The sequence below is a fragment of the Manis javanica genome, chromosome 12 (assembly GCF_040802235.1).
Source record: "Manis javanica isolate MJ-LG chromosome 12, MJ_LKY, whole genome shotgun sequence".
In the NCBI taxonomy this organism is placed as follows: Eukaryota; Metazoa; Chordata; class Mammalia; order Pholidota; family Manidae; genus Manis; species Manis javanica.
In genome coordinates this window covers 73,903,773-73,924,116 of record NC_133167.1, presented here as the reverse complement: position 1 = coordinate 73,924,116, position 20,344 = coordinate 73,903,773, and the positions used below count along the sequence as shown (strand labels likewise).

At 42.8% G+C, this 20,344-nt stretch overlaps 1 long non-coding RNA gene across 3 annotated transcripts in view; it reads left to right on the top strand.

The window, feature by feature from the left end:
* The first annotated feature begins 4,531 nt into the window (after window positions 1-4,531).
* The window catches only part of LOC140845113 (uncharacterized), a 94,227-nt gene continuing 78,414 nt past the window's right edge, over window positions 4,532-20,344 (top strand). Inside the window, exon 1 of one of the 3 annotated variants that reach the window (XR_012123820.1) lies at window positions 4,532-5,175. This is a non-coding gene — a long non-coding RNA (uncharacterized lncRNA). The remainder of the gene's footprint in view (window positions 5,176-20,344) is intronic. The other 2 variants (XR_012123821.1, XR_012123819.1) reach the window with 2 other exon arrangements.

The following is a 20,344-nucleotide window of genomic DNA, read 5'->3' as shown; positions in this document are numbered from 1 at the left end:
GGCATCTCCCAAAGTGGAGGGCTGTGGCTTTCCGTCCTAAGACTGAGACAATATGGATGGAGAATGGAGAGGGGAAGAGCAGCCAATGGGCTGAGTTGTGGGCAGTATGGCTTGTGATCACCCAGGAACCCTCCCCTATAGTTGTCTGCACTGATAGCTGGGCCATCTATTGGGGCTTGACCCTGTGGCTACTGACATGGTACCATGCCAACTGGACGGTTGGTCACCAGCTCCTTTAGAGGCAAGAGTTGTGGCAAGACATATGAGCCCCTGGTCAGACTAAGACTGTTACCATATATCATGTGACTGGCTATTTGCCTTTGGCATCCCCAGGGAATGATGAAGCAGATGCATTGATCCAGGTGTGTTGGATATGGCTAGAAGGAAAGCCTTCCTCTGATGTAGCCCAATGGTTACATCAGCGTTTGTTGCACACGTGGCGAAGGACAATGTGGGCTGTAGCCCGTCGGTGGGGCTTGCTGTTAACCTTTGAAGAAGTCAGCCTTGTGTGCTCTAAGAGGGAGTTATACTGAGTCCTCAAAAATATGGGACAACAGTAAAGGGGCTGAAATCCCTTGTCAGGTGGCAGATAGACTATATTGGGTCTCTGCCCATATCAGAAGGTTACTGGTATGCCATGACTGTGTGGACACAGCTACTGGCCTGCTGGTTACTTTTCCTGCACATCGTGCAAATCAGCAAACCACCAAGAGGACCTAGAGCATCTCTTTGCAGCCTATGGCCAGCAGCAGGTGATTGAGAGTGATCAAGGCACCCACTTTACTGGACATGCATTACAATAATGAGTGCAGCAATTAGGAATAAAGTGGAAGTTTCATGTACCGTATAATCCTACTGGGGCAGGCATGATAGAGAGGTACAATGGTTTGCTGAAATCTGGCCTGAAGTCAGACACCATTAGTCTTTGGGACTGGTCAGTTCACTCATGGAAACTGCTATGGTGTTTGAGTGAGAAGCACTGAAAAGGAGCCTTGAGCCCTGCAGATATGCAAACACACAAGGCTGCCTCTCCTCTAAAACTGTATGTGCAAGCCAAAGAGAAATTATTCAAGCCAGGATATGGACAGTAGAGCAACATCCTGCTGCCATCCCATACTGCATTAAACCCTGGAAACACTTGAATGGACGTGGCCCTGTACATTTTCACACATGGACTAGCGATGAATGGCCCTTCTGGCACCTTTGGGAAAAGGCCTGGAAGCTGGCCTCCTCTGTATTCCTGGAGGAACAGCAGAATGGCCCCCAACAATCAAGGTAGTGTAGCCAAAACGTCCAGGAGGTAAGAGCATTTTATGGGGAAGTTTTGTTTTATGTTTACAGCCAGTGTATGTACCTCCCATAGCCCTATGTATCCACCCATCTGTAACTCCCACAGCAGGGAGATGTAAGTCTGGTACACTAGACCAGGATGAGATCCCATTCCTGCCAGTTTTATCACAATGCCACTCTCTTGCAGGTATCCTACCTGATGGACAAGATTTGCTTATGCTGGTGTCATTAAACCATGTATCTTATCACCCTCAAGATATAGTCCCTATGCCCCGGATGCGCCCCCTGGCTGCAGCTGCCACATGATGATTGCTCTGAACTCCCTACCTCTTCAGCTACTGACTGCCTGAGGGATGGGCCAGCTATGGACTTAATCTGCATAGAAGTTTGAGCCTATTTGAATCCAGTGGCTTGAGGATTATCATGATTTTATTGCTGTTTTTATTGTATGTTATTAGTCTGGTTACAATGCACCAGTTATCTCAGAGAGGGGCCATTGTGGAAGATGGGAAACAAGTAGATAGTAAGGTGAGATTTCTGGAGGGGTGTGCTCTGGGTAAAATTGAAATATTTCCAGGATCTCTTGCCTGGCTTTAGTGCATCTCCATACAATGGGTGTTTTTAGGGGGTGGAGAGAAGTAGTCGTCTCCATATCAATGGGCAATTACAGGGGCCAGCGAGGGCTTCTCTGGACCAGAGAGGTAGGGTGAGGACTCTTCTTCTGTAGCCAGGTCACAAGAGACATGGGGGAGCAGAAGTGGATGACTGCTTATAAGAAATAAACTTTATTTCTCCTTTTGACTGACTTTGGTTTCAAAGGTATATTGCCCCGGACTTTCCCCTGAAATTACAGATGTGCATCTTGAGTTATTATACTCTCTTATATGTTTTGTAAATTGTTCTTTAATAATAGAACTAAAATATAAGAGAAGGCAAAACAAAGTAGAATGTAGAAAGACTGGGAGAGAATAATCCTTTTCTGAAGACATAAGTAGCATTTTGAAATGCATACTTTTAAACAGAAGACAGCTTAATTGCCTGAACATTCTGATTCCTTGTTTTCCGGGGCTTCTTTGTGCCTATCATCTATTGCTCCAGTAATGGAGAGTTAGGATTAAAGAAAGGCGCCCGTCCTGACAGTTCAGCTCTGGGTGTGCTCATAAATGGCAACAGCCAATTGGATTAATTTCTTTAGAATCACTAACAATCAAAGAATAGAACAGAAGATATACAAAAGAAAATGAGAAAGAAGTCAGAGCATGTCAACGGAAAATTTGATGAAACAAAGGAATGCAGCAAGAGAAGAAAAGGTGGAGAAAAGAGCAACAAGAAACAAAATAATGAAACACCAATAGTAAATCCTACACTATTGGCAATTACTTGAAATATAATTGGATTAAACTCCTCATTCAAAAGACATAGAGTGGCTGAATGGATTAAAAAACAAGATTGAACTCTATACTAACTCTAAGAGATCCACCTTAGGTGTAAAGTACACATAGGTTACAAGTGAAAGGATGGAAAAGATACTCCATCCAAACAGTAATCAAATAAAAAGCAGAGATGGTATGGTGAGGTGTGGAGAAAGTGAACCATTATGTGCTTTTGGTGGGATTATAAAATTGTGCAGCCAGTATGAAAAACTAAAAAGGTCCTCAGAAATTTAAAGATAGAATCACTATTTGAACCAGCAATTCCACTTCTGGCTATATATCCAAAAGAATTGAAAACAGGATCTTCAGGAGATATTTTCACACCCATATTCATTGTAGCATTATTCACCATAGCTAAGATGTGGAAGCAATCTGAATGTCTATCGATGGTTAAATGGAAATGTGGTATATAAACACAGAGGATATTATTTGGTCATAAAATAAGAAGAAAGTTCTGTCCCATTCTACAGCATTAATGAACCTTGAGAACATTACATTAAGTGAAACAAGGCAGTCAAATAATAATGCATGATTACATTTACATGACAGATCTGAAGTAATGAGATGTAATGAAACAGAAAGTTGAATGTTGGTTAGGTCGAACATGATGTCAGGATTAGGGGAGAGCGTTCACAGTTGTTCAATGGATGTAGAATTGTAGTCACGTAAGATGGAAGAGTTCTAGAAATCGATTGTACAACAATGTGCATGTAGTTGGCAATAGTGAGTGTATACTTGAAAATTGTCAATGAGGATATTTTTATGTCATGCATTTTTTAATCACAATAAAATTTGCTAGAACACTCATATTTGGAAAGACAGCATAGCAATTTTCATATTCTGGCTCAGCCTTAAAATTGCATTCAGGTTAAAATTCTGTAATGTCATTTTGGTTTTTTGGCTAATACCCATTAAAACATGTCATTTATCTTTTAAAACATCAGTTTGGCACTATGACAAGCTTACAAAGCTTAGGAAATTTTACTTTGTATCTTTTTTGATATTATTTTAGTGCTCACTGGCATGGCTGGATGTGTTTCACACTTCCATCTTCCAAACCTTAAATATTTTTTAATCCTTAGAACTATAGTGAGAACTCTCTTCTGCTGTTTCTGGCCTGATATAAGGATTGAAAGTTACGGCATTTCACATATGTCCTCATAGAAAGACCTTGAATGAATTGTATCTCCTTGGATCTGTATGCTTGTGTGTGTGTGTGTGTGCAGGTGCATGTTATTTTTCCAATTGGTAAGGGGGAACTATTTGGGAGGGAAAAGAACATACAAAGTTTTGTTTTTTCAGGTCACGTTAGCTGACTGATTTTCCACTGCCTTCAGTGAGAATTCCAAATCAGCCTCCCCTTGGGAAATAATTGCAGCAGGAACAATGGTACAGCAGCAGGAATTCAAGTGTGAGTTTTCCTAACAAATGTATTCCTAGCACCCCTTCTTTCCTTCTGTTCCCTCCCTCCCTTCTCCTGCCTTCCATCCCAATGCCTCAGCAAATTGGAACAGCAGAGTCTACTTTTGTAGCTAGCGACTTTCCATACCTTCCCTCTGCTGTTTGCGGGCACTGACTTGCCCTTTATTCCTTCTAAACCAGGGAGTCAGTACTCTTGTTTCTCTGCCTACACATCTAATATTTCTATTATTGCTTTTCAAGTTATATAGTGGAAAAGTGACATTGAACAAATCCCTTAAAATCATTTAAAAAAACTGTTAATTTTGAAATAATTTTAGATTTATGGAAATGTTATAGTGCAACATTCCTGTATACCTTTTGCCCAAAATCCCCTAAAACTAGTATCTTATAAATCTTATAAAATCACAGTACATCTATCAAAACTAAGAAATCAACATTGGAACAAAGCTACTAAACTACAGACTTACTCATATAGTTCATCAGGTTACCCTCTAATCTTAGTATCAGTGTTTACATCCTTAAAATGGGTGTAATATCATCTACCTTGTAAAGTATTTGTGTGGACCAGAGAGAATGTAGGTGAAATCCCTGTAGCATGCGCGCGCAGACCTGTAACTCCGGCGGGTGCGCAGTAGCTGCAGGCACCGCCCCCGCCGTATTCAGGAGTCAGTAGCGTCGCGAGCGCCGTCGGGAGTAGCTTCTCCCGCGGCTGTGTACGTGCTGCGGTCTGCGGTCCCTGTCCGGGCGCATCCTGCCCTCCGTCCCGTCCAGTTCCACCACCTCCAGCCTGGCGCCATCGGGCGGCGCGACCTGGACCCCCGCAGCCGCCGCCGCCGCCGCGGGGCAGAGGCGCAGGAGCAGCTTGTCCGCCGCCGCGCGTGGGGCCGCCTGTCCCCCACCAACCGTCTCGCCAAGGGCGTGGAGAGCTGGCCGGGAGGCGGTTTTCGCCGCCGCGGACCTGCAGCGGAGCGTCCAGAGCGGTCCCCGCTTCAGGGGTGAAGACGACAGCGACAACTCTACGGGCCGGAAGGTACGTGGCCGCGGGGCTCGGCGCGGCCCGGACGGGGCGCGGGGACCCCTGCCTCCCCCTGCGAGCGCGGCGGACCCGTGAGGGAGTCGGCTGTGCGAGTGGCTCGGCGGGCGGCCGACGCGCGTGGGGTCCTCGCGGGGCCCGGCCGAGGCCGCAGGCGGAGGGGCCGGGCCGGGCCGCGCACACGGGGAGGCCGGCGGGCGTCTTGCCGCGTGTGCCGTGTTTCGGCGGCGGCCTCGAGGGCGAGGGCCGGGCGAGCTGAGGGGCGGGTGGGACCCGTGGCGCGGCGGCGGGGGAGAGGCCGCCGGAGGCAGCAGCTTCAGAATGAACAATTTGTTTCGTGAGCCACCTGTCGTACTTTTGATTTGGGGTTACCGCTTCAATTTCCTTGCTGGTCATTGGTCTGTTCAGATTTTCTGCTTCTTCCTGGGTCAGCCTTGGAAGGTTGTATTTTTCTAAAAAGTTGACCATTTCTTCTAGGTTGTCCAGTTTGTTACCATATAATTTTTCATAGTATTCTCCAATAAATCTTCATATTTCTGTGGTGTCAGTAGTGATTTTTCCTTTCTCATTTCTGATTGTTTATGTGTGTAGACTCTCTGGATAGGGGTTTATCTATTTTGTTTATTTTCTCGAAGAACCAGCTCCTGCTTTCCTTGATTCTCTCCATTGTTTTATTCATCTCGATTTTATTTATTTCTCCTCTAATCTTTATTATGTCCCTATTTGTGCTGACTTTGGGCCTCATTTGTTCTTCTTTTTGTAGTTTAGATAATTGTGAGGTTAGACTGTTCATATGGAATTGTTCTTTCCTGAGGTTGGGCCCGTATTGCAATATACTTCCCTCCTAGCACCGCCTTTACTGTGTCCCACAGATTTTGCGTTGTCGAATTATTGTTGTCATTTGTTTCCATATATTGCTTGATCTCTTTTTATTTTGTCATTGATCTATTGGTTATTTAGGAGAATGTTGTTAAGCCTCCATGTGATTGTAGGCTTTTTTGTCATCTTGTAATTTATTTCTAGTTCTATACCCTTGTGGTCTGAGAAGCTGGTTGGTACAATTTCAATGTTTTTGAATTTACTGAAGCTCCTTTTGTGCCCTAGTATATTATCTATTCTTGAAAATGTTCCGTGTGCACTTGAGAAGAATGTGTATCCTGCTGCTTTTGAGTGGAGAGTTCTGTAGATGTCTGTAAGGTCCATCTGTTCTAATGTGTTGTTCAATGCCTCTGTCTCCTTATTTACTCTCTGGTTCATCTGTTCTTTGGAGTGAGTGGAGTGTTGAAATCTCCTAAACGAATTCATTGCATTCTATTTCCCCTTTTAATTCTGTTAGTATTTGTTTCACATATGTAGGTGCTTCTGTGTTGGGTGCATAGATATTTATAATGGTTATATCTTGTTGTTAAGTTGACGCCTTTATCATTATGTCATGTCCGTCTTTGTCTCTTGTGACTTTCTTTGCTTTAAAGGTTATTTTGTCCAATACACATACTGCAACACCTGCTTTTTTCTCCCTATTAGTTGCGTGAAATATCTTTTTCCATCTCTTCAGTTTTAGTCTGTGTATGTGTTTGGGATTGAAGTGAGTCTCTTGTACGCAGCATATAGATGGGTCTTGTTTTTTTTTCCACTCAGTGACTCTATGTCTTTTGTTTGGTGCATACAGACAATTTACATTTAGAGTGATTATCGATAGGTATGTACTTATTGCCATTGCAGCCTTTAGATCCGTGGTTACGAAAGGTTCAAGGGTACCTTCATTAGTATCTTAGAATCTAACTTAACTCACTTAAGTGTGCTATTACAAACACAATCTAAAGGTTATTGTTCTTTTCCTCCTCATTGTTTATGTATTAGGTATCATATTCTGTACTCTTTGTCTATCCCTTTTTGTTACCTCTGGTGACAGCTGTTTATTTTAACCTTAGGAACACTTCCATCTATAGCAGTCCCTGCAAAATATACTGTAGAGATGTTTGGTGGGAGCTAAATTCTCTCAGCTTTTGCTTATCTGGAAATTGTTTAATCCCTCCTTCAAATTTAAATGATAATCTTTTTCTTTAAAGTTTTTATTAAGTTATTACTACTATTATTTTTTTGTATGATTCATCTACAGTTACATGAGCAACATTATGTTTACTAGACTCCCCCCATCAATAAGTCCCCCCCCACATACCCCATTACAGTCTGTCCATCAGCATATTAAGATGGTATAGAATCACTACTTGTGTTGTACAGCCTTCCCCATATCCCCCCTACATTATGTCTGTTAATAGTAATGCCCCTTTTTTCTCCCTTATCCCTCCCTTCCCACCAATCCTCCCCAGTCCCTGTCCCTTTGGTAACTGTTAGTCCTTTCTTGGGTTCTGTGAGTGTGCTGCTGTTTTGTTCCTTCAGTTTTCTTTTTCTTTGTTCTTATACTACACAGATGAGTGAAATCATTTGGTACTTGTCTTTGTCCGCCTGGCTCATTTCAAAGAGCATAATACCCTCTAGTTCCCTCTCTGTTGTTGCAAATGGTAGGATTTGCTTTCTTCTTATGGCTGAAAAATATTGCATTGTGTATATGTACCACATCTTCTTTGTCCATTCATCTACTGGTGGACACTTAAGTTGCTTCCACTTCTTGGCTATTGTAAATAGTGCTGCAATAAACAATGGGGTGTATGTCTTTTTCAAACTCGGCTGCTGCATTCTTAGGGTAAATTCCTAGGAGTGGAATTCCTGGTTCAAATGGTATTTCTATTTTGAGCTTTTTGAGCAACCTCCATACTGCTTTCCACAATGGTTGAACTAGTTTACATTCCCGCCAGGCCCACTTGTCCATTTTTCCTTTTGTTTCCCTTGCCTGGGGAGATATGTTCATGAAGAAGTTGCTCTTGTTTATGTCCAAGAGATTTTTTCCTATGTTTTTTTCTAGAAGTTTTATGGTTTCATGACTTACATTCAGGACTTTGTTTAATGCATTTTGAGTTTATTTTGTATATGGATTAGACAATAATCCAGTTTCATTCTCTTACATGTAGGTGTCCAGCTTTGCCAACAACAGCTGTTGAAGAGGCTGTCATTTCCCCATTGTGTATCCATGTCTCCTTTATCATATATAGATTGACCGTATCTGCTTTGGTTAAAATCTGGAATCTCAATTCTGTTCCTCTGGTCTATGGCTCTGTTCCTGTGCCAGTACCAAATTGTCCTGATTACTGTGGCTTTGTAGTAGAGCTTGAATTTGGGAAGGGAGATCCCCCGCTTTATTCTTCCTTCTCAGGATTGCTTTGGCTAGTCTGGGTCTTTTGGTGGTTCCATATGAATTTTTGAACTATTTGTTCCAGTTTGTTGAGTAATGGTGTTGGTATTTTGAAAGTGATTTCATTGAATCTGTAGATTGTTTTAGGCAGGATGGCCATTATGACAATATTAATTCTTCCTACCCAAGAGTATGGGATGAGTTTCCATATATTAGGGTCCTCTTTAATTTCTTGTAAGAGTGTCTTGTAGTTTTCAGGGTACAGGTCTTTCACTTCCTTGGTTAGGTTTATTCCTATGTAGTTTATTATTTGTCATGCAATTGTGTATGGAATTGTTTTCCTGATTTCTCTTTCTTCTAGTTCATCGTTAGTGTACAGGAATGCAACAGATTTCTGTGTATTCATATTGTTTCCTGCAACTTTGGTGAATTCAGATATCAGTTCTTGTAGCTTTGGAGTGGATCCGTTTGGGTTTTTTATGTACAATATCATGTCATCTGTAAACAGGAAGAGTTTGACTTCTTTCTTGCCAATCTGGATGCCTTTTATTTCTTTGTGTTGTCTGATTGCCATGGCTAGGACCTCCCAAACTGTGTTGAATAAAAGTGGGGAGAGTGGCCATCCTTGTCTTGTTACCGATCTTGGAGGAAATGCTTTCAGCTTCTCACTGTCAAGTATGATGTTGGCTGTGGGTTTGTCATAAATGGCCTGTATTATGTTGAGGTACTTGCCCTCTATACCCATTTTGTTGAGAGTTTTTATCATGAATGAATGTTGAATTTTGTTGAATGTTTTTTCAGCATTTGTGGAGATGATCATGTGGTTTTTGTCCTCCTTTTTGTTGATGTGGTGGGTGATGTTTATGGATTTTCTAATACTGTACCATCCTTGCATCCCTTGAATAAATCCTAGTTGTTCATGATGAATGACCTTTTTTATGTATTTTTGAATTCTGTTTGCTAATATTTTGTTGAGTATTTTTGCATGTATGTTCGTCAGGGATATTGGTCGTTAATTTTCTTTGTTTGTGGTATATTAGGGTGATGCCAGCATTATCGAATGAGTTTGGAAGTATTCCTTCCTCTTCTACTTTTTGGAAAAGTTTAAGGGGGATGGGAATTAGATCTTCACTAAATGTTTGATAAAATTCAGAGGTGAAGCCATCTGGTTCAGGGATTTTGTTCTTAGGTAGTTTTTTGATTACCAGTTCAATTTTGTTTCTAGTAATTGGTCTGTTCAGATTTTCTGTTCTTTCTGGGATAGCCTTGGATGGTTGTATTTTTCTAGAAAGTTGTTCATTTCTTCTAGGTTATCCAGTTTGTTAGCATATAATTTTTCAAAGTGTTCTCTAATAATTCTTTGTATTTCTGTGATGTCCATAGTGATTTTTTCTTCTCATTTCTGCTTCTGTTTTCTGTGTGCAGACTCTCTTTTTTTCTTGATTAGTCTGGCTAGGGGTTTATCTACTTTGTTTATTTTCTCAAAGAACCAGCTCCTGCTTTCATTGATTCTTTGTGTTGTTTTATTCTTCTCGATTGTATTTATTCCTGCTCTCATCTTTATTATGTTCGTTCCTTCTTCTGCTGACTTTGGGCCTCATTTGTTCTTCTTTTTCTAGATTTGTTAACTGTGAGTTTAGACTGCTCATATGGGATTGTTGTTCTTTCCTCAGGTAGGCCTGTATTGCAATATACCTCCCTCTTAGCACCGGCTTGTCTGTGTCCCACAGATTTTGCGTTGTTGAATTATTGTTGTTATTTGTCTCCATATATTGCTTGATCTCTGTTTTTATTTGCACATTGATCCATTGGTTATTAGGAGCATGTTGTTAAGCCTCCATGTGATGGTAGGCTTTTTCATGTTATTTGCATAATGTATTTCTTGTTTCATACCCTTGTGGTGTGAGAAGCTGCATCATTTTCGGGAGCTCGTCCGGGATAACTTTGGAGGTGAGTATCACCATCCAAGCGTACCTTTTCTTTCACTGTCCTTATAGAAGGAAGCCGTCTAAGGCACACAACATCGGGCACTCGTCAGCCACTTAAATGGGACTAGCCCGGCTGCCGATCTCAAAGTCTCGAGTGACAGGTTCCCCTGCGTCTCCCTCAGTGGATCCCCCATCTCCCTTGGGAGCCAGGAAAGTCACCTGAGTTGAGGCCAGGATTCCCCGTCAGAGGCATCTCCTTGGATGTGAGGGACTGAGGAAGGCTGTGGGCAACTGAGAGAGCCTAGGCTCAGGCTACACTTCAGCAGCTTCACAAAGGTCCGCGTGTCTGGAATCAGACCCTGACAGCCCGACTGGGTATCCATGAGGAGTGTATTACTTTCTGTCTCCCTCTGACTTCCAGCCTGCTATTTCAGGGTGCCCTGCCTCTAATTGAGGCAGGGGGCATTCCTGACTCTCTTCTAATTTCATCAATTTTACGGAACCCGATGCCGACCACCACAAGGTAGGAGATGTATTCTTCACTTTTATTCTTGTCTAAATGCTGTTCTTTTTCTCTCAGAAAAATGTATCTGGGCACCCGTTAGCCACCTAAAAGACAATTATCGTCGGTTACCAGTCTTAACTCTCATATGAAAGGTTTCCTGGTGTCTGCTGCTCCTTGATCTCCCGCCTCTGGATGGATGGAAATGTTGGGGAGTGGCTGAGCTGATCTCCTACTTTCCTGTCCTAATCTGCAGACTGCGAGGGCAGACTGGACTGGTAGATAGTGGTCCTTGGACCTTGGCTCTGACTCATCGATCCAGTGAGCTAGGCTAGGCTGCTGCCTATGTGAGAGTCGCAGATGACTCCTGAAGTCTTTTTTCACAGATCAGATTTCTTACAGTGGTTGAATAGCACGATGATTCCCAGGCAGTGGCAGAAACTGGTGTTTGAAGAGGATAGACCCCCCTGCCCCCATAAATGTCTGTGGCAGCCTGTGAATTTTATCTCTGGCTTTGGAGAAAGTTCCCCTGCCCCTCATTCAAAGCAGTCCTCCTAGGACTAAGCCACTTTCTCCTGTATAATGTAAATGAAGTTTGTGAAATAGTCAAGCTGAAATCTTGAGTCCAACTAGTAAATGGGTCTATTCTATTGATCTCCCTTCCTTAGAGACAGCCATCCTGGGACTATGGCATTTCCTTACCTGCAGCCCCAGGGAAGCGAAACAGGCTTGTGACTCTGACCAAGGCTCTGGCAGCGAGAGGTCACAGGATCCCTGCACTTTTTGGACCGGCAGGGGGCACTCAAGGAATGATCCCGAGTGTACTTGCTAAAGCTTGTGCGGAGAAAACTAGAGTCTAGGTTAAAACTCCCAAAAGTTGTAAAGTAGGATCACACTGGTAAGGTCCCACTAAAAGTCCAGAGCTCTGTGGTGACTCTTACTTAGTGGGAAGGCAAGAGGGAAATCAAGGCAAGGAGCAGGCCACGGTGGTAAGGAGTGGTGAAATCCATTAGGCCTGGCAGAGGAGGTGATTGACTACTGTTACCCAGGCTCCAAGGTGAGGGGACCCCCTTCACAGAGAGAGAGGCTGACCAGGTGCTAGATGTGGGGCCCCACACAGGGAGCACCCTGGCTGGCCTGAGGGGTCGAGGCAGGTGCAGGCCCAATAGGTCTTTGTGCCTGTGCGCTGATGTCACCCCCGTGGCCCTGCCTGGTTTGCCCATCTCCAGAGAGCATGGGTAGTCACAGGTAAGGGAGCCACCTTTTGGGGACACCAGTTGCTGGTGTCGTTTAGTGGCCCTTGGACTTGCTGAGGTGGCAGCCAGTTAGCTTGCTGGGAAACTGCTCCCCTCTCTGCTGTCAAGGTGGAGGTGGTGCTTCACTGAATTTAGGCATTTAGAGGTGAGTGAGGTGTATTTGAAATGGAATAGTAGCCTTTAGAGCTCTGTTTATTTCTGTTTGTATGAAAAAGGTGCTGAGCCTAAAGACGTGAGTGAAGGTGGCAGGAATTCTAAGAATATTTATGTCCTTGCATTGATGTTCAGAGAAGTGATTCTGAAGTAATTTTTTACTCATGTATGAAGTTGTTGAGTAAGTCACATCAGTTGTGTCGAGATGAAGTGACGTAGTAGAAATAAAGACCCTACACCTTGGCCTGATACATAGGAGACACACCATTGGTGCTCCTTGCTCTCCTGTCCTAGTTTATTACCTTAACTACCTCTGTGGTTCAGAGTGGTCCCAACCACATTTCAAGCAAAATCTTTCTAAAACTGCATAGAAACACTTGGCAGGATATCCCCAGAGGCTAGTGGAAAAATTATTCTTTCTGATCACTGCTTGCCAGTTGTCTTCTCTATGCCATGTTCCTTTCCTATTTTTGCACTGCCTGTGATTGTAGACAGATAGGGGCGATGGTGTGCGTCTCTGCTAGATGAGCCTCTGGGGCTGTTTGGGGGCTGTGCTGCTGTGGTGATGGCAGTTTTTTACCTTAGACATAGCTTGTCCTCTGACGTATTCACACGGGGTTACTTCTCTTATGCAGTCAAAATTGTAGGAAACCCCTTAGTTTTTTATGTTCTCGGTTTTACTTGAGATCTAACCCTATTTCTTAGGCATGTTATATATTCCTTTTGCATTGTAAGCATAAGGCGGCAGATCATTTTTCATGTTCACCTACATCATTAGCTATAAAGAATTACATCAACATGTAAGTTTTATCAAATTGTGGAGCATACCAGTGTTGTAGCTTTGAATGATTCTGTGTAATCGCTTAAGAATCACTTACGTCTGGCACACAGTGTACCAACACCTACCATCATTTGCAGGAATGTTTGTCAGTTCTAATTTGATTTTTTTTCACTGTTTGCTCACTTTCACCTACGAGCTGATGTTTGAATATATTTTAGACACTTTGTGATTAGAAAATATCGAGATGAAACATAGAATCTCTTTATGGTCACACATTCTGTTCTCGTTATTGTAATCTGAGTATTTGACTTACAGAGACTCGATGTTGTTTCAATACTGCTGAAATATAGAAGTATTCTTGGAGTTTGTGAGCCTTCACACTAGACCATTTTATTTTATGTTCTTATAAGCAGTCTTTTAAATATGTTCTGCCATGAAGTGAAATACACACCATAGTACCTGAATCTCTACATGTATTTATGAAGACATTTTTTCAGAGGGACCCCAGGGCACAGCCATACCAGTGAAACAATGACTTAGAAAAGACCCTGCCAAATAAAATTATGTATAATAAGTAAATATGTACATGCATTCTCCATTAAATGTGAATACTGTAACATAGTTTGGAAATTATGTATATTCCCGGGTTAAATATTTCTCTGTGACATAAAAAGTATCTTTAAAAAACAAAGCAGTAGAACTTGTTGACAATCAAAATTAATAGTAATTTCTAGCAGATAGTTTGATGATAATAAGTGTTAAGCTATAAAAAGTGTTTTAGTACGTTTTTATTTTAAGATAGTTCTAGATTTACAGAAAATTTGAGTTACAGGGTTGGGTTTTCCAGTTTGCTCATATCACTTCCCCTCTTACTACCGTCATTATAGTTCATTGTTACAGTTACAAGCAGTGATGGCGTACTGTCACCATCCACCATCCATTCTTTCCCTCAGATTTCCATAGTTGGACCCTTTCTCGACGATCCAGTTCAGGATACCTCATTACATTCAGTGATCTCGTCTCCTTAGCGTGTTGTTGTTGTTTGTTTCTGAGACATTTTTTGCTTTGGATGATCTTTTCCATTTTCAAGATTCTTTGACATTAATATTGTAGAGTTTTCCCCAGTTGCATTTAACATGACATTTTCTTGTAATTACTTGGAGTTGTGTTTTATGGGGAGGAAGGTCACAGAGCGCAAGTACAGTGCACAGCACCTCATGTCAAGGGCAAGTGCTCCGAAGGAGAGTTGATATTGCTGATGTTGTCCCAGATGGCAGGATTTTTTTTTCTTTCTTAAAGCTGAGTGATATGCCACTGTGTGTGTGTGTGTGTTTCACTGTTTATCCATTCATGTATCTACGGACATTTAGGCTGCTTCTGTATATTGCCTGTTGTAAATAATGCTGCAGTGAACATAGAGATGCATATGTCTTTTCAAATTAGTGTTTTCACTTTCTTGGGGTAGATACATAAAGCCAAACTGCTGGGATATATGGGAGTTTTATTTTGAATTGTTTGAGGAGCCTCCATAGTGTTCTTCACATTGGATATGCCAATTCCCATTCCCAACAATCAGGGGCTTCTTTTTCTCCACATCCCTGTCTAGTTACTTTTTGTCTCCAATTTGAGCTTCCATTCTAACAGATTTGAATTGAGATCTCATTGTGGTTTTGATTTGCATTTCCCGAATGGTTAGTGATACTGAGATTTTTTCCATGTGTCAGTTGGCCATCTATATGTCTTCCTTGGAAAAATGCCTGTTTAGGTCCTCTGCCCATTTTTTTAATTGGATTGTCTTTTCAATAGTAGTTGGAGGAGTACTTTATATGTTTTGTATGTTAACCCCAAATTGAATATTTCATGGGCGAACATCTTCTATCATCCAGTACATTATTCTTCTGTATGGTTGATGGTGTCCTTCACAGTACAGAGCATTTTAGTTGGATGTAGTCCCATTTGTTTATTTTAGCTTTTATTGTCATCGACTCGGGAGAGAGATTAAAAAAAAATGTTGCTGAGAGCAGAGTCAAAGAGTTTGCTTCCCCTATATTCTTCTTGGAGTTTTGTGGGATCAGGTGTTACATTTAAGTTTTAAATTCATTTTGAGTTTCTTTTTGGATGTGTTTTAGGAAAGTAGTCCTCCTTTTATGTAGCTGTCCAATATAACCCACACCATTTATTGAAGAGACTTTTACAAAACCATTATATATTCTTACCTCCTTTGTCATAGACTAACTGACCATGTAAGTGTGGATTTAATTCTGGCTCTATATTTTGTTCCATTGATGTAAGGATCTGTTTTTGTGCCAGTACCATAATGTTTAGGGAATTTTTTTCTTCAGGATTATTACCTTCTTTATATTCTCTTTTTGTTGGTGAAGGGGATAACTTGGTACATTCTTCAAATTATAAAATAATTTAGTCACAAGAATGGAAATATAGCATAGGTAATGTAGCTCATAGCATTGTAATATCTTCTTGTGCTATGAGTACTTTGACAGAGATTGCATTGAATCTGTAGTTTGTTTTCCATAGTGTGGACGTTTTCACAATACTAATTCTTCCAATCCATGAGCGTGGTTTATCTTTCCACTTATTTTTGTACTTCTGTTTCTTTCATTGGTGTTTTATGGTTTTGAGCATATAGTTATTTTACTTCTGCGGTTAAATAGATTCCTAGATATTTTATTCTTTCTGCTGCATTTGTAAGTAGGAATGATTTTATAATTTCTTTTTCTTGCACTCATTCTTAGTGTATAGAAACACAACAGACTTTTGAATATTGATTTTGTATCCTGCACCTTGATTGAATTCATCTATTACTTCTAATAGATTTTTGATGAATGCTTTGGAGTTTTCTACATATAGCATGAAGCCATCTGCAGACAGTGACAGATTTACTACTTCCTTTCCAATTTGGATATCTTTTATTTTTCTTGGCTAATTGCTATGGGTAGGACTTTGAGTATAATGCTGAACAAAAGTGGCAAGAGAGGGCATCCTTGACTTGTTCCTGTTCTCAGAGAAAAGCCTTCAACTTTGCACTGTCGAGTATGATAGCTCTGGGTTTGTCATATATATCTGTTTTTATGTTTAGGTGTGTTCTCTTTATACCCACTTTGTTTCAAATTTTTATCATAAATGGATGTTGAATTTTGTCAAAAGTTTTTCTGCATCTGTTGAGATGATCATATTTTCATCCTTCATTTTGTTACTGTGATGTGTCAAATTCATTAGTTGTGGATATTGAACTATCCTTGCATCCCCAGAGTAAATCCTACTTGATCATGACGCATGACCTTTTTATTGTATTGTTGAAATTCCCCTTTCTGGTCCCAGCCTATATGTGACCTCCTGGAAATGACTTCCTTTTGCCTGGTTCTCCTTCCCATCAGGAACTGCTACCTCAGTGCCCTGTTTAGTGACTTAATGAAACTGGTTACAATTGGATCTTTTCTTGTTTGTTTATCTTTTTTCTCACTTTGTTAACTTTGGTCTTCCTTGCATGCTGAAGACTGGTCTTGTGTGATTGTACTCCCAGGGCCTGGCACAGTGAGCATAGCACAAGTAATGAACATTATTTTGAATATTGTGATATAATGACTTATACAACATACATACTTGGTCATTCAGTAACCCAAATATATAATTGCTGGGTATATTTCTTCCTCTTACACACTTCCTGAAAACACTGCAGAGCCTTAAAGGAGAAGTGGGTGTCTTGTCATGTTAATGAGAGACTTTTGGACCCCATCTGATGGCAGAGGCCGGAGGTTGAATCAGCCAATGATAGAGTCAAACATGACTATACAGTGAAGCCCTCAGCAACATCAGGGAGATGAGTATGTCTCTCTGTCGGAGAGAGCTTCCACTCTGTGGAGCCAACAAGATTCCATGTGTAACAGAGCTAGTCCCGAAGCCACACCCCAGCCTGTCCCTGAGACCATTCGGGTATGTGTGAGAAAAGTGGCCAGGGGGAGGAGTAAAATGGCCCTGGGAGTCCTTGGTTCAGGAGCCCAATGCACTGTAAATCCAAAACCTCTTGGTGAAGTCTTAGCAGGGGCTAAGGTTAGATTGGGAGGATATGGAGATGCAGTGGCTGATGGTATTGAAGTGGAAGTTTGGATGTAAATTGGGTGTTTGAGCAGGTGTTGCTTGAGGTGGCTGCATCCCCTTTACGTGAAAATATTATTGGGGTGGATATTATGTGTGACTGGGGTTGGCTTCCCCTGCCTAATACAGTAAAACAGAAGGTATGTAAGCCCGTCCTCAGGCCTGTTTAGTTGGACATTCTAAATGGGGAATGGCTGGAACTGTGCGAACCCACAGAGGCAGATAACTTGACAAACATATCACCGTTCATAGGAGTGACATGCTGGAAGCTGGAGTGGTGGTATCCACAGATTTGCTGTACAGTAGTCCTGTGTGGCCTGTGCAAAGGTGGATGGGACATAGAAACTCTTCAAGCTCAGGTAATGTGGGTACTGCCCATAGTCCCAGCAGTTCCAGGCATGATATCAGCCATACAAAATGTATAGCAGGTTGAACGTGGCTGGTACTCCTGGATGGACCTTGCAAATGCTCTCTTCTCTGTCTCAATTCCTGAAAAGAGCCAAGCCCAGTTTGCCTTCAGGTGGGAAGGACCCCACTTTGCCTCTGCTGTGCTAGGCGGGGATCTGAGCTCCCTGGCTTATTGTCACTATGTGGTCAGGAAGGATTTGAACTCGGTGCAATGCTTGAGTGTAATAATACATGATGTTGGTGACATTATTAATACCAGAAACAGAGGAGCTGGCCAGGAATGATTTGAATGCAACAAGGACATATGTGACCAACCAGGGCTGGTTAATAAATCTAGTGAAGGTCCAAGGTCCTGCTCAGTGAAATTTGTAGGAATAATGCGGGCAGAAACCACCCGGGATATTCCACAAGTGTGACTATCAGTAAACTGCTGTCACTCTCCCACCAGGTCCAAACAAGAAGCCGAGCACTTTTTTGGTTTATTTGGATTTTGGAGGACTCGTATTCCACACCAGGAACTATTTGTAGCTCCTGTCTGTAAGACTCCATGAAAGAAAGCTGCATCTGAGTGGGGTCCTGAACAGAAGCGGGCCACATCAGAATTACACATGGCAGCTGTGCGCTTGACAGCATCCGGCCCTTGTGACCCCCACTCAGACATGATTTTGGAAGTGTCTGTCCCCCACACCCATGCAGACTGGAGCTTGTGGCAAAAAAAAGAAAATGAGCACCTCCCAGCTGTGACCCTTGGGATTTTGGACCAGAAAATTCCCCCATGCTGCTGCCTGGTACACACCACTTGAAAGAAAATTATTAACATACTTTTGGTAATTATTCAAGACTGCCTCAGTGACCGAAGTACATAAAATAATTTTGAAACCTGAGATACCCATAATGTGTTGGGTGATGTCAGAGAAACACCCTAATAGGGAAGGCAGAGCCCCGAAGAGTCCCCTAATCAAACGGATATGGTTCATACAGTGGCAGGCTGCCAGGGGGTTGCAAGGAGGCCTACACGAATCCCTGAGCAGGCAGCCTCATTTCCTCTGGGACCGATGCTGGAGCCCCTGGGGAGCTGCATGGACAGTGTCCTAGGAACAGCTCTCAGCTGAACAACAAAGAGCTGCTTGGTTACAGGTGACAGTTCCAGGAGGCATGGACAGTATCCTGGTTGGGGAGCTGCTGCAGTAATACCAGAGGATGACAAGACTGGCCTGGAGGAAGGAGAAACAAATGATTTCAGTGGGCTGAATTCCATGCCCTTTTCTGGGCAGTGACGGCAGAATGGAGCAGTGAGGAAAGCCCCTCATGCTGGGTTTCTTATGACCTGGTACTGTGGCCACTGGCCTGGCTGTGTGGTCAGGAAGATGGGAAATGTGAAACTGGACTATGAAAAGAATGCCCGTGTGGGCGACGGCCTTATGGATTTTGATTGCCCTGGGAATTTGAGGGGCACGTTAATGCAGGCCATGTTGGTTTGCATCAGAAGAAGCCTGTCGAGGAATGGGAGGTGATTCAAGCCACCAGGTGGGCCTGCTGGTGCTGCCCTTGGAGATGGCTTCCGGGGTCCATGGGAAACTGCAGCAGCGCACACACAGGCTGAGTCTACACATGCTCCTCTTGCACCCTGTGAGGCACAGAATGCCAGCAAAACCTGTTCTGACTGTCAGCTAAAGAACAGAGACTGCATTTGGCTGTGGGGAAAGTTCTCCAGTGGCCACGCCCTCCACATAGCTGGCCAGTGGGTTACATTGGATCAACACTAGTACCTCTTGGAGGCTGTACGTGGGTCGTTAGCAGAATAGACACTTCTTCTGGACTCCGCTTCGCATACCCAGTGGTACATGCAAATGCTGAAGATACCATTTAAGGTTTGGAACTGAAGACTCTGTACCAGTTAGGACAACCAAGTTACATCTCTGACCAGCGGACACCCTTTACAGACCATGGTGTTCCACGGAAGGCCAAGAAACATCCCATCAGACGGATGTACACGGTTACATGTCACTCTCAGAGCAATGGTTTAATAGAAAATTGGAGTGGGCTGTGGAAACATTGGCTGCCTAAAATGGGAGGTAAAGGTGCGAGGGGCTGGCTTACATGCCTTCGAGAGTGGGTGCTCACACTCAACATGAGGCGGGCAAGGGAGGGTAGATTCCTCTGCTTCTCCAGGGGATCTGGGAAAGGGGGTTTGGGAGAGGTTGCTAGGGCACTATTCCTTTCTTCCCCACATTATCACAACTGTGTTTTTTCCTAACCGATTCAGTGGTTCCAGGAACACAGCTGCTTCTGAGGGTGCCAGAAGCAGTGAACTTTACCAAGCAAGAGAATGTAACCACACCCTTAAATCTTTATGCCATAATTCCTAAGCGCCTGCTGAGGTGAATGGTGCCTTGACCCCAGGTATCGAGGTCAGAGCTGACAGCACAGCTGTGCTTCCCAGTGGCCGGAAAAGTCCCCCAGCTCTGCTTGTGGGTAACCCTAACTTCCGTGGGTGGGTGGGGCTGAGGGGAGGCACTTGTGAGACTGGTATTGCTGCCAGCCATCTGGACCAGCACAGAAGCCAGACCTGATGTCCCCTCCACAGGCGGAAAAATCTGGGTAAAGATAAACGGCAAATGAAGAGAGGAAGAAATTACAGTTGTGGGTACAGGGATGAATAAGTCTGTTATGCCTTGAGAGAAATCCAACATTTTACTAATACCTCAATAGAACATCAGACCAAGAAAACTGTACCTGTCAGTCAAAACACACCAGATGTCCCGAAGGGTGAAG